General features: G+C 39.0%; 1 long non-coding RNA gene across 1 annotated transcript; it reads right to left on the reverse strand.

Moving 5' to 3' along the window:
• Window positions 1–1,276: 1,276 nt before the first annotated feature.
• LOC143768526 (uncharacterized) lies at window positions 1,277–4,328 on the reverse strand. Its single transcript, XR_013213923.1, has 3 exons — window positions 4,301–4,328; window positions 3,596–3,700; window positions 1,277–1,504 (listed from the first exon to the last, which is right to left on the reverse strand). It is a non-coding gene; the product is annotated as an uncharacterized LOC143768526 (long non-coding RNA).
• Between the last annotated feature and the right edge of the window lie 5,164 nt (window positions 4,329–9,492).

The raw sequence follows: 9,492 nt of genomic DNA on the forward strand, positions 1-9,492 counted from the left end.
TGCAACATGGCGTCCCATCTCAATTCCAGTCAATTTTGCATTGAAAAGTCAAATGGCGCTCCTTCCCTTCCGAGCTCTGCCCTGGGCCCAAACAATGGTTTACACCCACATATGGGGTATCAGCGTACTCAGGACAAATTGCACAACAATTTTTGGGGTCCAATTTCTTCTCTCACCCTTGGGAAAATAAAAAATTGGGGGTGAAAAGATAATTTTTGTGAAAAAATATGATTTTTTATTTTTACGGCTCTGCATTATAAACTTCTGTAAAGCACTTGTTGGGTAAAAGTGCTCACCACACATCTAGATAAGTTCCTTAGGGGGTCTACTTTCCAAAATGGTGTCACTTGTGGGGGGTTTCAATGTTTAGGCACATCAGGGGCTCTCCAAATGCAACATGGCGTCCCATCTCAATTCCAGTCAATTTTGCATTGAAAAGTCAAATGGCGCTCCTTTGCTTCCAAGCTCTGCCATGCGCCCAAACTGTGGTTTACCCCCACATATGGGGTATCAGCGTACTCAGGACAAATTGTACAACAACTTTTGGGGTCTATTTTCTCCTGTTACCCTTGGTAAAATAAAACAAATTGGAGCTGAAATTAATTTTGTGTGAAAAAAAGTTAAATGTTCATTTTTATTTAAACATTCCAAAAATTCCTGTGAAACACCTGAAGGGTTAATAAACTTCTTGAAAGTGGTTTTGAGTACCTTGAGGGGTGCAGTTTTTAGAATGGTGTCACACTTGGGTATTTTCTATCATATAGACCCGTCAAAATGACTTCAAATGAGATGTGGTCCCTAAAAAAAAATGGTGTTGTAAAAATGAGAAATTGCTGGTCAACTTTTAACCCTTATAACTCCGTCACAAAAAAAAATTTTGGTTCCAAAATTGTGCTGATGTAAAGTAGACATGTGGGAAATGTTATTTATTAAGTATTTTGTGTGACATATGTCTGTGATTTAAGGGCATAAAAATTCAAAGTTGGAAAATTGCGAAATTTTCAAAATTTTCACCAAATATTCGTTTTTTTCACAAATAAACGCAAGTTATATAGAAGAAATTTTACCACTAACATGAAGTAAAATATGTCACAAGAAAACAATGTCAGAATCGCCAAGATCCGTTGAAGCGTTCCAGAGTTATAACCTCATAAAGGGACAGTGGTCAGAATTGTAAAAATTGGCCCGGTCATTAACGTGCAAACCACCCTCGGGGCTTAAGGGGTTAATTGGTTAGATATACACAAAAATCCACACATTCAATTAATCTGGAGAATTCATTTTAATAAGCGAATGACAAGAGTTTAAAGACATGTTAGCATTTCACATTATTATAGATATAATAACAGACAGAAAAGCATAGTTACTTCCATTTATCATTCCTGAGGTTTCAGTGGCACAGAAAGGTTTTAATACTTCTTGCCACATTTGCATCCTTTTTGACAAACATGGCCTTTCTTAGAAACATCTTGATGCTGGCAGGGATCAGTTTGTTGGCATGGATCTAAAATAACATGCAAAAAAAGTTTTAAAGCAATAATAGCATTTTAATACGTTCAGTAATTAAAAGAACAGCACAAAAGATAAACTAAGAATATGAAATATGTGTAGTCTGAAATTAAAAAAAAGCCTTAAGTTAGCAAAATCATTATAATAGCCTCCATTCACCATGAGCCAACTTAATAATTGTAAAATCAAAGGGCACTCTAATCTGTTAGGGCCTGAAACTGTACACCTTATTTCCCTGAATAGAATATTTATACATTGTAACTAATGTATAATATCATAGGTCATAAGGATGAATGTGCTATACATTATTAATCTACTTAAACATTGGATGCTTATAGCAAGTCTGAGAACAACTTCGAGTTACAACCATATCACACAAATATTTCTTCTTCATCATTTAAGGCACTGTGAGATATATGAAAAATATTTTTAAAGGTATAGATGGGCTGAACCCAAAAAACACATACTCACCTTATAATGCCACAGCAGATCCAGCAAAGCAGCTCCATAAGTATGTGGCAGGATCTTGAAGTGATGATTGTTCCATTTGGAAGTGAAAGGACCACCTCAGCCTGTGAAGTTTCTCTGGTGATGTGCTTCTCTAGTCTATGCTATTTTAGCTTTTTCAAATAAAGTCTTTTGAATTTTAAAAGACAGGAGGAGGGACTATATTCTTCTATTATAGCCATAACTTCTAGAGCCCAAGCAGACATACGAAGTGGACACCGGCGGATCCACTATGGTAATGAAAAGTTTCTAAGCCAATGATTTAAATTTTATGGTCATTCATGCTTTAGTTTTCCCTTTTTATATATCAGACAACCTCTTTAATAGATTTATTCAACTCTATGTGAAAATAAGACTTAAGGTACCGTCACACTAAACGATATAGCTAGCAATCCGTGTCGTTGCAGCGTCCTGGATAGCGATATCTTTGTGCTTGACACGCAGCAGCGATCAGGATCCTGCTGTGATATCGCTGGTCGTTGATTAAAGTTCAGAACTTTATTTGGTCGCCAGATCGCCGTGTATCGTTGTGTTTGACAGCAAAAGCAACGATGCTAGCAATGTTTTACAATGGTAACCAGGGTAAATATCGGGTTACTAAGCGCAGGGCCGCGCTTAGTAACCCGATGTTTACCCTGGTTACCAGTGTAAAATGTAAAAAAACAAACACTACATGTGGGATGTGGGATGCCTCTGATGTCTGTCACACGTCCCTCGCCATCCGCTTCCTGCACTGACTGAGCGCCGGCCGTAAGTAAGTCACAGCGGTGACGTCACCGCTCTGCTGTTAGGGCCGGCGCTCAGTCAGTGCGGGAAGCGGACGACGGGGGATGCGAAGGTGAGTATGTACTGTTTGTTATTTTACATTTTACACTGGTAACCAGGGTAAACATCGGGTTACTAAGCGTGGCCCTGCGCTTAGCAACCCGATGTTTACCCTGGTTACCCGGGGACCTCGGCATCGTTGGTTGCTGGAGAGCGGTCTGTGTGACAGCTCTCCAGCGACCAAACAGCGACGCTGCAGCGATCGGAATCGTTGTCTGTATCGCTGCAGCGTCGCTTAGTGTGACGGTACCTTTAGACCCAATGCAGGAGGCTGTATTGTGGCACACAGGAGTTTTTTGGCTCCGTGCCAGAAAGCAGTACACAGACACTCTGTTGTCTATATTGCTTTATATCATTCCTTATTACTGGGTTATTGTGAATTAGAAGAAAGTCCTCTGGGAGAGAAAAACTCCGATAGGAAATCAAAGATAAAATAGAGCCTTATCAATGGTTGCAACTATAAAGCTGAGTACAATTACGTGATTGTATAAACTAGCCCTAACACAGAATCTCCTGCACACTCCTACAGTTAATATCATTGGCAACTTCCATCACAATAATCTGTTTCCCTCATGGTTTCCTATGAACAGTTTTCTTTGCACATTAATTAATAAAAATTGATCAAAATCCTTTTCTTCTATAGATTGCACTAGGTTTATTTGTGCATCAGGATAATTATTAATTGTAAATCAGTGAAATAAAAAATATAGAGAAAGACCTAGACCCATATTCTATATACTATTAATTTATATACCTTGGCAAATAACTTTTGGACATGGATCTGGGCAGCATATGCGTGCACATGGATCTGGGCAGCATTTGGGTGCTTGGTCCTGGCAGACAGGCTGTGGGGCACATGCTGAAAAACCGAGTTATGATTACATCAGTGGCAGTCATGAAAACAAAGACATTTCATTATGTGAAAAACATTTAATTTTCTTAGGATAAAGAAAAAATGTGATTCTAAGTTTATTGGTGGAAGGCTGGCATAAATCCTGCTAGTAATAACTCACTTGTTATTATACATATAAATGACGACTGTAATGATTTTTGCTCACGGCTAAAATATTGGTAAGTTAGCAGACCAGTCACTATAAATGCTCTTAATTATAAAAAAGTTGTCCCCTAACTAGCTTCCAACAATTATAAGATCAGATACCTCATATGAACATGATAGAGCTGTATCTGTGGGAACAGTACTGTAGAATTGAGTACATCTTTGGCCAAATCTTCATGTTATGCTATTTTGTTATTTATAGTTTTCTATAAATCTTCAAGTCAACCTATTAAATCATTTACACAAGCCAAATATATGGAATATTCAGCTCTGATTTGCCATTACATCACTGAATACAACTAATGGGCAGATAAAAATATTTTATTATCTTCATTTATATGTATAAAATATATTATTTTCTATACAAATAAATATCTAAAAATGCATTCAAAAGTCATTTACGGTCTTTGCACTGTCCCTTTGCTGACATCTTGGTTGATGCGGTAGATGTCTGAGTGATGATATAAGGTCAGAGTAGATGGATATTGCAGCTAATTAGATAGGTGACATATATATATAGGTATACTGGTAATGATGAGCAAATTATAATATGCCAAACAAACTAATAGGAATTCTAATTTACGATTTAACTACAATTAGATTTCTAATTTGCATATCTTGAGGAAAAGATAATAATTGTTATTTTTTAATACAAATTACTTCCCTTTTCTTACATGCATGGCAATAACTATCTAAGTATTGTATATAAGTAGATACTTATAAGTCATTAAAGGGAACCTGTCACCCCCAAAATGGCTGGTGAGGTAAGCTCACCGGCATCAGGGGCTTATCTACAGCATTCTGTAATGCTGTAGATAAGCCCCCGATGTTACCTGAAAGAGTAGAAAAAGATGTTAGATTATACTCACCCAGGGGCGGTCCCAGTGCGGTCTGGTCAAATGGGTGTCTCCGGTCAGCACCGGCGCCTCCCATCTTCATTCCATGACGTCCTCTTCGGGTCTTTACGCCGCGGCTCCGGCGCAGGCATACTTTTTCTGCCCTGTTCAGGGCAGAGCAAAGTGCTGCAGTGCGCAGGCGCCGGGCCTCTCTGACCTTTCCGGCGCCTGCGCACTGCAGTACTTTGCTCTGCCCTCAACAGGGCAGACAAAGTACGCCTGCACCGGAGCCGCAGCGTAAAGACCCGAAGAGGACGTCATGGAATGAAGATGGGAGACGCCGGAGTGGACCGGAGACACCCATCCGATCTGACCGCACTGGGACCGCCCCTGAGTGAGTATAATCTATCGTCTTTTTCTCCTCTTTCAGGTAACATCGGGGGCTTATCTACAGCATTACAGAATGCTGTAGATAAGCCCCCGATGCCGGTGAGCTTACCTCACCAGCCATTTTGGGGGTGACAGGTTCCCTTTAATAAAAGTATTACATATGGAATCGTATATTTATCCAGTTTCTTATTACTAATCCATCCAGTTGATCAAACAATTCATTGATAAGAAAACCTTAGAGAACTCCCAACTAAATACACTGCTCCAAAAAATAAAGGGAACACTAAAATCCCACATCCTAGATATCACTGAATTAAATATTCCAGTTGTAAATCTTTATTCATTACATAGTGGAATGTGTTGAAAACAATAAAACCTTAAAGGGAACCTGTCACCCCCAAAATCGATCGTGAGGTAAGCTCACCGGCATCAGGGGCTTATCTACAGCATTCTGTAATGCTGTAGATAAGCCCCCGATGTTACCTGAAAGAGGAAAAAAAGAGGTTATAATATACTCACCTGGGCGGTCCCGCTGCTGGTCCGCGGTCAAATGGGCGTCTCAGGTCCGCTCCGGCGCCTCCTATCTTCATTCCATGACGTCCTCTTCTGGTCTCCGCACCGCGGCTTCGGCGCAGGCGTACTTTGTCTGCCCTGTTGAGGGCAGAGCAAAGTACTGCAGTGCGCAGGCGCCGGAGCTCTCTGACCTTACCGGCGCCTGCACACTGCAGTACTTTGCTCTGCCCCCAACAAGGCAGACAAAGTACGCCTGCGCCGGAGTAGCGGCGCGAAGACCAGAAGAGGACGTCATGGAATGAAGATGGGAGGCGCTGTACCGGACCTGAGACGCCCATCGGAGCGGGACCGCCCCTGGGTGAGTATAATCTAACGTCTTTTTCTTCTCTTTCAGGTAACATCGGCGGCTTTTTCTACAGCATTACAGAATGCTGTAGATAAGCCCCTGATACCGGTGGCCAACATGGACGCTCCAAGTTTCCCACAGCTGCCACATACTATGCTTTTATAATATCTTCTGTTTTACATTATCTCTTGTACTAAATCAAATGAAAAGAATAAACAAAGTCACATTTAATATACACTGCTCAAAAAAATAACACCTAAACAACAGAAAATAACTCCAAGTAAATCAAACTTCTGTTAAATCAAACTGTCCACTAATGACATTCAAGAAAGAAAGGAGGTGGGAGAGGGAAGGGTTGGAGCTTGACACGCCGAGACATGCATCTGTAAGCCGTTGCAAATAAATGTAGCTGGTGGGTGCCGTACCTGCTGGTGACTTCAGCTGAAGTAGAAAGAAAGGAAGGGAATATCCAGCACATCCATCCAGTGTAAGTAAAATATCCAAAATTTGCTACTACATGGGGAAAATCTGTATAGGACTCCTCTGTATCTGTATAGGAGCTGCATTGTCAGCAAAAACAGTGAAGAGAATTTTCTCAAAGTTAAAAAAAATACTGACTTTGATTATTATGAGTTTTTTTTTACTCAGGACAGCTTGTTTTGCATGCAATATAAATTAAAATAGTGTATTAAAAATCAGGCAAAATTAAAACAATATGAAACACAAGAGACAAAAATTTTAAATAAAAAGGGAGCTTGTGTTATGATTGAAGATAAGACTGGATCATTAACTATACAATGAATAACATATCAAATTGAGTTGCACAAGCAAACAAATACCTGCAAATAAATGATAATATGATACTATCTGATAATAACAGATAGTAAACAATAAATATGTAAATGTCTAGTGACCAAAGGAAAAGTACAATAGATCTACTCTAATAATCGATATTTATTGCACATTGCCAGATACAGAAAACCTCAAAAGAATGGAGAAGGTAATATATCAAAGTGAATAATTATAGCGCGCACACTTACACCTTAATGTGTGGGGGACACGTGATTGCTCGGCCAGTCCTGCAGCCAAACAATCACGTGTCCCCTACTCATTAATGTAATAAATATTCACCCCTCTCCACTCCCATAGGCGTGGAGTGAATATTCATTATTTTAATGAGCTGGGACAGCTGCTGGTGCCGGAAGGAGATGCAGCGAGGGTGCGCAGGGACGGTAAGTAGGATGTGTTTTTTTTAATAGAAACGATGCATACAAGGATGGGGATAAGCAGCCATGCATACAAGGACAGGGAGCCATCCATACAAGGACAGGGACGGGGAGCCATGCATACAAGGACGGGGACAGGGAGCCATGAACAGAAGGATGGGGACAGGGAGCCATGCATACAAGGACGGGGATGGGAGCTATGCATACAAGGATGGGGATAGGGAGCCATGCATACAAGGAAGGGGATGGGAGCTATGCATACAAGGATGGGGATGAAGAGCCATGCAGACAAGGACAGGGATGTGGAGCGATGCATACCAGGATAGGGATGAGGGGACAATGTATTCCTGGCTTATACTCGAGTCAATAAGTTTTCTCAGTTTTACGTGGTAAAATTAGATGCCTCGGCTTATACTTGGATCAAATTATACTCAAGTATGTATGGTACATACAAATTACATGGAATAAATTTGCTGCAAATCAAATTTCCAAAACTATTTTGAGCCAATCTAGAGATTTGTTCACCTTTTTTACAAAGATATTATGGGATATGGTCATCCCTATATGTCTACTACTCATTTACATCACTCCTGCTGCCCTTTGTACACCACATCTATCACAGTTGCAGCCATTTGAAATAGCCGTGACATAAGACAGAGCGCATCTAACTGAAATAGCATTATATGACTTACTAATAGCATTTCCGGTTGTCTGCTAATGGTATAACATGGCTTATATTATCAAAAATATGACATTTTTAATGCAATATGACATTTTCTAGCACAAGAGGATCAAGGGTAAAACACAGCAACCTACAAAGAATATCTGATAACGGGGTACAAGTAGCAACAGTTCTTAATCTTTTTTAGTTGATTGCAGATACTTTTTTAAAGCTCTTACATGCAAATCACAAATAAGTGTGGTGTACAATAATGCTATGGATGAGGACAAATCATGACATTGTACATCTTATTAGTTAAAAAGGCTTTTTTTTAAAGAAAGGACAACATTAAAATGGTTTTCTATTCTAAGAAGAAATTTCTACAGTCACAGACAAATTTTTCATGTTGAACTGGACACCCCAATGTAACAGTGGCTTCAGAGAGGAATAATTTTCTTTTAATTTTGCCTTTCCATTGCAGAGATGTTAGCAATCAAATTTTTTGGCACCTAATGAGTTAACTTTTGTTAAGTTCAAGTGGGCGGGCACTTTCAAATGCTATCATTTATCTCAAAACTTTACATCACAATTTGTCCAAAGTCTAAACCAGGAGTGGATCCTTTCAAAGAAAAAAAGTCTGAAAACAATTGTTGACTCAAGCCCAAAGGGTATCTGTGCACAATTTATTTTTAAGCAGTCCAGCTTCAAACGCCATCTGAAAATGCAATAAATGAATGTACAAAAGAATGGACATTTGGGCATGTTCTAACTGCTTCAGATTTCCAAAGATGCAAAGAAGGTAATGGAAGTGAGCAAGCCTTTTTTCCAGTATCAACCACTCTGAAGATGCTCTACTTTTTATAATACAAGTCAATGGGTAGGCTAAAATTATGTCAGTGAGATACCAGGGCATCATTTTGAGCTTTCTGCCTGCAGTACGTCTTGAAAAAATGCTAGTGTTTTCTTCATTGTTGATTGGAGTTTTAAAAAATGTCTACAAAACACAAGTAAAAAAGACACTAAAATCCTGGAAAAAAATAATTAGTGTCCAAAAAATGTCAAGCAATCTCTCAGGAAAGGACAAAAAAAAAATTGAAAAAGACTGTTTAGGAAAAAAGCATTGACATTTCCTGTTGCATCTTATTATAGAAAATCTTAACGGGTTTGCTCAAGTAAAAAAGCATGAGGATACATCCAAATGCTAATGCAAAATATGGATCAAAATTCTTCATTAGAGTGCTTCTCTGGGCGTAAAAAAAAAGAAAATGTCATTATGAATATATCCCTAAATACTAGGCAGAAGCAAATCAATTAGACACAAATCAAATTTGTTTTCACCATTTTACACATTACAAACTATTGCAACAGCCAGAGAATGCTCAAATTATCACAGACGCAGCTACTGTGCCTTGAAAAGGTATCCGTACCCCATTAACTTTTTCACATTTTTTCACGTAACACCCACAAACTGTATTTTATTGGGATTTTATTTGATATACCAACAAAAGTTGGAAGTATTTGTGAAGCGTAATGGAAATGAGACATGATTTTCTAAATATTTTAAAAATATAAATCTTAAAATTGTGACATAAATTTGAATTCCGCCCCTCTCAGTCAATACT

Source organism: Ranitomeya variabilis, chromosome 4 (genome assembly GCF_051348905.1).
Source record: "Ranitomeya variabilis isolate aRanVar5 chromosome 4, aRanVar5.hap1, whole genome shotgun sequence".
In the NCBI taxonomy this organism is placed as follows: Eukaryota; Metazoa; Chordata; class Amphibia; order Anura; family Dendrobatidae; genus Ranitomeya; species Ranitomeya variabilis.